Raw genomic sequence first — 8376 nt, 5'->3', positions numbered from 1 at the left:
AATTTGACGGAAAAGAGATAGTCTTTTCCTGGGTTTGATCCCTGGGTTGGGAAGATCCTTTGGAGAAGGGAAACTCTACCCACTCCAGTATTCCGGCCTAGAGAATTCCATAGACTACAGTCCATGGGGTCGCAAAGAATCAGACACAACTGAGCCACTTTCACTTCACTTCACTTTCAAAAAACAGTCCTGAAACACCTGGATGTCCAAATACAAATAAATAAATAAATGAACAAACCTAGACCCAGATCTTACAGCTTTCACTAAAAGTGATGCAAAACAGTCACAGAACTAACTTTAACATGCAAATTATAAAATGTATAGAAAGCAGTAGAAAAATCCATTCCACCTGATTAAACTCATTTCATAATGAGTTTTTAGATACAAGGATAAAAGCAGAATGTGTGAAAGAAAAAACTGGTAAGCCTGAAGTTTAAAACTTCTGCTCTGCAAAAGACACTGTTAGGAGAATGAAAAGACAACCATGGAGCCTGTGATCTAGAGCCTGGGCACCGCAATTAGTGAGCCCACACCCCACAACTACTAACACCTGCACTCAACAGCTGGTGATCTCCAACAGGAGAAACCACCAGAGGGAGAAACCTATGGACCACAATTGGAGAGTGGTCCTACTCAGCTAAAGAAAAGTCCATGCAACAACGAAGACCCACCACAACCAAAAATAAACAAACAAAATTGCAATAAATAAATAATACAATGCGGCATCCTGGATGAGATCCGGGAACAGAAAAATGTTCATCTGAATAAATGTGCAGATACTAATCATGATCAAGATTCTTAACTAATGACATGTGCCATGTTAAAGTAAAAAGTTAAAAACTGAAAAACCTGGTTACCAGGTGTATGGGAATTCTGTGTACTACCTTCATAATTTCTCAATAAATTTACAAATGTTCTAAAATTAAAAGATTATTCAAAAATGGTAGGCTTGGAAATAGAAACAATTATGTCGTAAATGCTGTCAGGCAGCACACTCCCTTAAGAGTGTTCTGCTGAACAATGGGAACTAGTCCAGCGAAGTTTAAGGAAGAGTCTCGCCGCAGCATTCTGTTTTTCCAACTTGCTTCACGGTTGTGTCTCTTAAACACAGGAGAAAATGACAGAGCAAGAAGGCCAGTCCCCAAAATTATTCGTTGTAAGGCTACATCTAGGCGGGATCTTTGGCTGTGTTTCTTCATAGGTGTTAATAAAAACAGACTGAATTTCAAATAAGATCTGTAGGGAAGAGAACTAGGAAATAAACAAGTTGGCCAAGAACTACTGTGACCATGCACTGGGCAATGGAATCCGCAGACCTCCCTATCTGCACCACAGGAAGTGGGAGGAAACGTGCGTAACTACCAAGAGGTCTCACCCGCTGCAGTCTAGATCAGATGTGGCTATCATCACATTGGGGATCGAAGCTCCTCACAGAGAAAACAGGACGAGGAGCTGCTAAGAGAGGAAGTGCCACCCCTACCTCAGCTTGGACTCAAACACTGCAGAACCATGTGACTGCCACGGGCTCCCTTCTTCTCATTCCAAATGGGACTTTTTCACTTAGTCATTGTGAACTAACCTAGACAAATATGATCAGTGACCATTACTAGATACTTTGCTATAAATATCTTTGGCCTCCAATAGCTATAGATAAGTGAAAGCTAAATGTTTACCTCTTACAACATTGTGAGATTAATATCAAGTTCAGCCACAGGTACATTTTATTTTGTGCATAATTATATAACCAAAGGCTTTGACTGTGTGGATCACAATAAACTGTGGAAAATTCTGAAAAACATGGGAATACCAGACCACCTGACCTGCCTCTTGAGAAACCTGTATGCAGGTCAGGAAAGAACAGTTAAAACTGGACATGGAACAACAAACTGGTTCCAAATAAGAAAAGGAGTACATCAAGGCTGTATATTGTCACCCTGCTTATTTAACTTACATGCAGAGTACATCATGAGAAATGCTGGGCTGGAGAAAGCACAAGCTAGAACCAAGATTGCTGGGAGAAATATCAATAAACTCAGATATGCAGATGACACCACCCTTATGGCTGAAAGTGAAGAGGAATTAAAGAGCCTCTTAAAGAAAGTGAAAGAGGAGAGTGAAAAAGTTGGCTTGAAGCTCAACATTCAGAAAACTAAGATCATGGCATCCGGTCCCATAACTTCATGGCAAATAGATGGGGAAACAGTGGAAGCAGTGGCTGACTTTATTTTTCTGGGCTCCAAAATCACTGCAGATGGTGATTACAGCCATGAAATTAAAAGACGCTTACTCCTTGGAAGGAAAGTGATGACCAATCTAGACAGCATATTAAAAAGCAGAGACATCACTTTGCCAACAAAGGTCCATCTATTCAAAGCTATGGTTTTTCCAGTAGTCATGTATGGATGTAAGAGTTGGACTCTAAAGAAAGTTGAGCACCGAAAAATTGATGCTTTTGAACTGTGGTATTGGAGAAGACTCTTGAGAGTCCCTTGGAGTGCAAGGAGATCCAATCAGTCCATCCTAAAGGAGATCAGTCCTGGGTGTTCATTGGTAGGACACCAATGATTTTGAAGCTGAAACTCCAATACTTTGGCCACCAGATGTGAAGAGCTGACTCTTTGAAAAGACCCTGATGCTGGGAAAGACTAAGGGCAGGAGGAGAAGGGAATGACAGAGGATGAGATCGCTGGATGGCATCACCAACTCAAAGGACATGGGTCTGGGTGGACTCCAGGAGTTGGTGATGGACAGGGAGGCCTGGTGTGCTGTGGTTCATGGGGTCAAAAAAGTCAGATGCAACTGAGCGACTCAACTGAACTGAACTGATACAACCAACCAAGACAGCATATTAAAAAGCAGAGACATTACTTTGACAACAAAGGTCCCTCTAGTAAAAGCTTTGGTTTTTCCAGTAGTCATGTATGGATGTGAGAATTCAACTATAAAGAAAGCTGAGCATCAAAGAATTGATGCTTTTGCACTGTGGTGTTGGAGAAGACTCTTGAGAGTCCCTTGGACTGCAAGAAGATCCAACCAGTCCATCTTAAAGGAAACCAATCCTGAATATTCATTGGAAGGACCGATGTTGAAGCTGAAACTCCAATACTTTGGACACCTGTTGCAAAGAATCAACTCTTTGCAAAAGACCCTGATTCTGGGAAAGATTGAAGGTGGGAGGAGAAGGGGACAATAGTGGATGAGATGGTTGGATGGCATCACCAACTCAATGGACACGAGTTTGAGCAAGCTCTAGGAGTTGGTGATGGACAGAGTGGCCTGGCGAGCTCCAGTCCATGGGGTTGCAAAGAGTTGGACACAACTGAGTGGCTGAACTGAACTGATACAGCCTTTTCTATGAGTACAACAAAATTTCAGTTCCTATTCCTTTTAGGTGCTCTAACCATGCTATGGGCTTCCCTGGTGGCTCAGCAGCAAAGAATCCACCTGCAATGCAGGAGATGTGGCAGGAGCTTGGGGTTCAATCCCTGGGTCAGGAAGATCCCCTGGAGGAAGAAATGCCAACCCACTCCAGAATTCTTACTTGAAAAATCGCATGGGCAGAGGAAGCTGGTGGGCTACATGTGGTCACAAAAGAATCGGACACAACTCAGTCACTAAACAATAAAAACAAACCACACCATGCATGAAAGGATCATCAGAGACAAATGAATAAATATTCTAGAAGCAGGATCCAACTATATTTAAAGTTGGATTAAGTCAGTGAAGCCCTCCATATGTGTCTAAACAGAATTATTCAAAATCCCAGGCCTAGAGTGCCATTTCAAAATGAATGAGAAATAAATAAAAAGGAAAGGCAACTGAAGTCACTAGATTCTTAGACTCTAATCATGCAAGGACAAAGATAAGTGTGAATATTTCTAGGAAGTCCACATACATTAAAGATGGCTTATTTCACAAATGAGTAATCATTTTTAAAGTCAACTATCCAACATTCAGAATGGGAGATAATATTTGCAAATGAAACAGCTGACAAAGAATTAATCTACAAAATACACAAAAAGCTCAGGCAGCTCAAAATCAAAAGAACAAACAACTCAATCAAAAAAAATGTGTGGAAGACCTAAATAGACATTTCTCCAAAGAAGACATAGATATGACCAAGAGGCACATGAAAATATGCTCAACATTATTATTAGAGAAATGCAAATCAAAACTAAAATGAGGTATCACTTCACACAAGCCAAGATGGCCATCATCAAAAATCTACCAACAATAAGTGCTGGAGAGGTTGTGGGGTAGAGTCAGCTATTAAGTCCTTTGTTGGTGGTGAAGTAAAAAAAAAAAGTGAAAAGGTTTGTTGTAGCTTCAGACATGGAGGTGAGTTTTAGTGAATGCATTGCCAAGTAAAGTGCTTCATGTGTTAACTAATTATTAATAGGATATATATTTAAATCACACACACATACACACACACACACACACACACACACACACACACACACACACACACCAGTCTTCCTCAACTGATGATGAGGTTTTGTCCCAATAAAGCCATTGTAAGCTGAAAATATAAATCAAAAATGCATCTGATATACCTAAATCAATGAACATCATAAGTTAGCCTAGCCTACCTTAAATGAGGGCTTCCCTGGTAGCTCAGCTGATAAAGAACCTGCCTGCAATGCAGGAGACCCCAGTTTGATTCCTGGGTCAGGAAGATCCCTGGAGAAGAGATAGACTACTTACTCCAGTATTCATGGGCTTTGCTGGTGGCTCAGAAGGTAAAGAATCCGCCTGCACTTCAGGAGACCTGGGTTCAATTCCAGGGTTGGGAAGATCTCCTGGAGAAGGGCATGGCAACCCACTCAAGTATTCCTGCCTGGAGAATCCCCATGGAGAGAGGAGCGTGGTGGGCTACAGTCCATGGGGTCGCAAAGACTCAGACACAACTGAGTGACTAAGCACAGGACAGCACAGTACAAAATGAATTACAGTTACAAATTCTAGGAGAAAGCGCTACTGTAAGTTTATTTTCCTGAAGGTAGATCCATCTAGGGAGAAGGCAATGGCACCCCACTCCAGTACTCTTGCCTGGAAAATCCCATGGACAGAGGAGCCTGGTAGGCTGCAGTCCATGGGGTCACAAAGAGTCAAGAAACGACTGAGCGACTTCACTTTCACTTTTTACTTCCATGCATTGGAGAAGGAAATGGCAACCCACTCCAGTGTTCTTGCCTGAAGAGTCCCAGGGACGGGGGAGCCTGGTGGGCTGCCGTCTATGGGGTCGCACCGAGTCGGACACAACTGAAGCGACTTTGCAGCAGCAGATCCATCTAGAGATATCTTGTAAGCTATGTGACCCTTCACATGCAATCTAGCATTCTAGAAATTAAATTTCTCATTCATATTTTTTCACTCTGATTTTTGAAATAGGTCTAATGTGGCTGATATTATCATTTCATCCTGGAAGATTTAATCTCCAGCTAAGCAACTCATTTTTCTAGGTGGAACTTCAGAGGGCAACTATGAAATAACATTTGGTCATGTAAGACTGGGTTCATTAAAGGAAAGTTTTGTTTCATATTTAAAGTTTTAAAATACAGTGAAAAATATTATAATAAAGAGATGCAAAATCTGGCTAGTACTCAAGCAGAGAATTAAGCAAATGAAGAAATTTTTAAAAAATAAAAAATAAAATAAAATACAGAGTCCTGTGCTCACTTCGGCAGCACATATACTAAAATTGGAGTGATACAGAGATTAGCATGGCCCCTGCGCAAGGATAACATGCAAATTCGTGAAGTGTTCCATATTTTTCAATACTTAACATCAGCACAAACTGATCCTCTATGATCACAGACCATTTTTATGTAATGTATGAACAGCCACCTTACTTTCTATTATCCATTAAAAACAAAACTAAAATTAAAAAAAAATATATAGAGAGTCCTGTCTACACTATTCTCCCAGTAACAAGCCTTTATAAAGGGGATGTGCCTTTTCTTCCTAGCCTTTACTTAACATAGTAAAATTGGTTGATTAGAGATCTATTTTTCTCTAATTCCAAATTCTTTATATTTCTTCTTGCAGACAGAAAGTGTTCCTTGTGCCAGTTATCACTTGCAACAAGTAAAACAAAGGATTCTGAGATCAAGGCTATTGATCAAAATTTCAAAGTCAGTGTCACATTTCTTATCCTACGTGTCAAAAAAAAACCCAGTTAATTTGCAAACTAGCAGACCAGATCTCAGGACCAAGCGATGACAGCCATCAAAACTGGTGTATAGCATCAACAAAAGTTCACAAAGGATTCTTTAGGACAAACACTGTTAATGCCTTAAAGAATACAACTTCACTCGTTTAAAACTATATGTGTATCTTATGTATTAAATTTTATTAGAGCCACACATATTGTTAACTTACGCTTTATTTTTTGTTAGTAGGAAGTTGTTATTTCTTCAATGAATGTCTTTAAAAAGAGATCTTCCCTGGTGGAGACATTTAATAAAGACTCTACTATAAAACTAACTGAGAATGGTAAAGGTATTATTAAAAAAAAAAAAAGAAAGAAAGTTTAATGTTACACCTACATGTTTATAAAATGTCTAATATTCTGGGGCTTCCTTTGCCTAGTTGGCTAAAGTTAAAGCAAAGATGCCAAGGGTATATATAAACATCCAATTTCTGAGACTAGAATTCAATTTTACTGATGGGTCTACTCTTCTTTTCTCTCATGGAATCACAGGCTAGAGGGAGTGATGGAATGCAATTATAATCAAGTGTGATATGGGCTAAGATATGGATTGTACTCCCAAAGAAAGGCCATGAATACCAAAGAATGTTCAAACTATCAGACCACCTGACCTGCCTCCTAAGAAATCTGTAGGCAAGTCAAGAGGCAAAAGTTAGAACTGGACATGGAACAACAGACTGGTTCCAAATAGGGAAAGGAGTATGTCAGGCTGTATATTGTCAAGGCTGCTTATATAACTTCTATGCATAGTACATCAGGAGAAATGCAGGCTGGATGAAGCACAAGCTGGAATCAAGATATGCAGATGCCACCGCCTTATGGCAGAAACTGAAGAAAAACTAAAGAGCTTCTTGATGAAAGTGAAAGAGGAGAGTGAAAAAGTTGGCTTAAAACTCACCATTCAGAAAACTAAAAACTTAAAATTCTCGATTCAGAAAACTCCGATCACTTCATGGCAAGCAGATGGGGAAACAATGGAAACAGTGAGAGACTTTATATTCTTGGGCTCTAAAATTACTGCAGATGGTGACTGCAGTCATGAAATTAAAAGATGCTAGCTCCTTGGAAGAAAAGTTATGACCAACCTAAAAGCAGAGACATTACTTTGCCAACAAAGGTCAAAAAATCCAGTCAAAGCTATGGTTTTTCCAGTAGTCATGAATGCATGTGAGAGTTGGACCATAAAGAAACTTGAGCACTGAAGAATCGATGCTTTTGAACTGTGGTGTTGGAGAAGACTCTCGAAAGTCCCTTGGAGTGCAAGGAGATCCAACCAGTCCATCCTAATGGAAATCAGTCCTGAATATTCATTGGAAGGACTAATGCTAAAGCTGAAACTCCAATACTTTGGCCACCTGATGAGAAGAACTGACCCATTGCAAAAGACCCTGATGCTGGGGAAAATTGAAGGTAGGAGGAGAAGGGGATGACAGAGGATGAGATGGTTGGATGGCATCACCGACTCAATGGACATGAGTTTGAGTAAGCTCTGGGAGTTGGTGATGGACAGGAAAGTCTGGTGTGCTGCAGCCCATGGGGTCACAAAGAGCTGGACATGACTGAGTGACTGAACTGAACTGATAGATTGTACATCTGCTATAGTATCCCTTTTAACAGAAAAAATAAGTCCTCAAATGGATAAAAATGCCATTTGACAGTGATGTTTAAATTTCTTTTCAAGTTGAGATTGCCCAAACTTATCTTGAAGGTTGTCTCTCACACAAAATCTCAAGACTTTTTTTTTTTAATTTAAAGTTCTTTATAACATGTTGATAAGCATCAGATATCCCTTTGCTCTGAATATCTTATGATAAGTTCTTTGCCACTAATGGCTGCATAGTCCTTATCACTCATACTCTTGACAATAATTCATTCCAGAAGTATCTTCTATAATAGATACTATAAATCAAGAAGGATGTTCCCTCACACTAATTCTAAACAGATAATGCTATTCCTCATTTAACAACATTTGGTAGCCTGATTTGAGAATAATGGCCATTCTAAAAATCATAAAAGGAAATTTTTTACCGAACCAGAAAACAAATGGAATTAAAGAGCACTAAATGTAGTTTGAACTCTGGAGGAATGGAAGAACAGTTCTTTGCTAAAGTCAGTCACCAGGTTCTTAGCAATTATCTTAAATATGTGTCAAAGTTCTCTCA

General features: G+C 39.7%; 1 non-coding gene across 1 annotated transcript; it reads left to right on the top strand.

The window, feature by feature from the left end:
- Nucleotides 1-5674: 5674 nt before the first annotated feature.
- Nucleotides 5675-5778, top strand: LOC139034517 (U6 spliceosomal RNA). The gene has a single exon (XR_011487063.1). It is a non-coding gene; the product is annotated as a U6 spliceosomal RNA (small nuclear RNA).
- Nucleotides 5779-8376: the final 2598 nt, after the last annotated feature.

The sequence above is a fragment of the Odocoileus virginianus genome, chromosome 3, assembly GCF_023699985.2.
Source record: "Odocoileus virginianus isolate 20LAN1187 ecotype Illinois chromosome 3, Ovbor_1.2, whole genome shotgun sequence".
In the NCBI taxonomy this organism is placed as follows: domain Eukaryota; kingdom Metazoa; phylum Chordata; class Mammalia; order Artiodactyla; family Cervidae; genus Odocoileus; species Odocoileus virginianus.
Note: the sequence above shows the minus strand (reverse complement) of the source record. Positions and strands in the feature narration are given on the sequence as shown.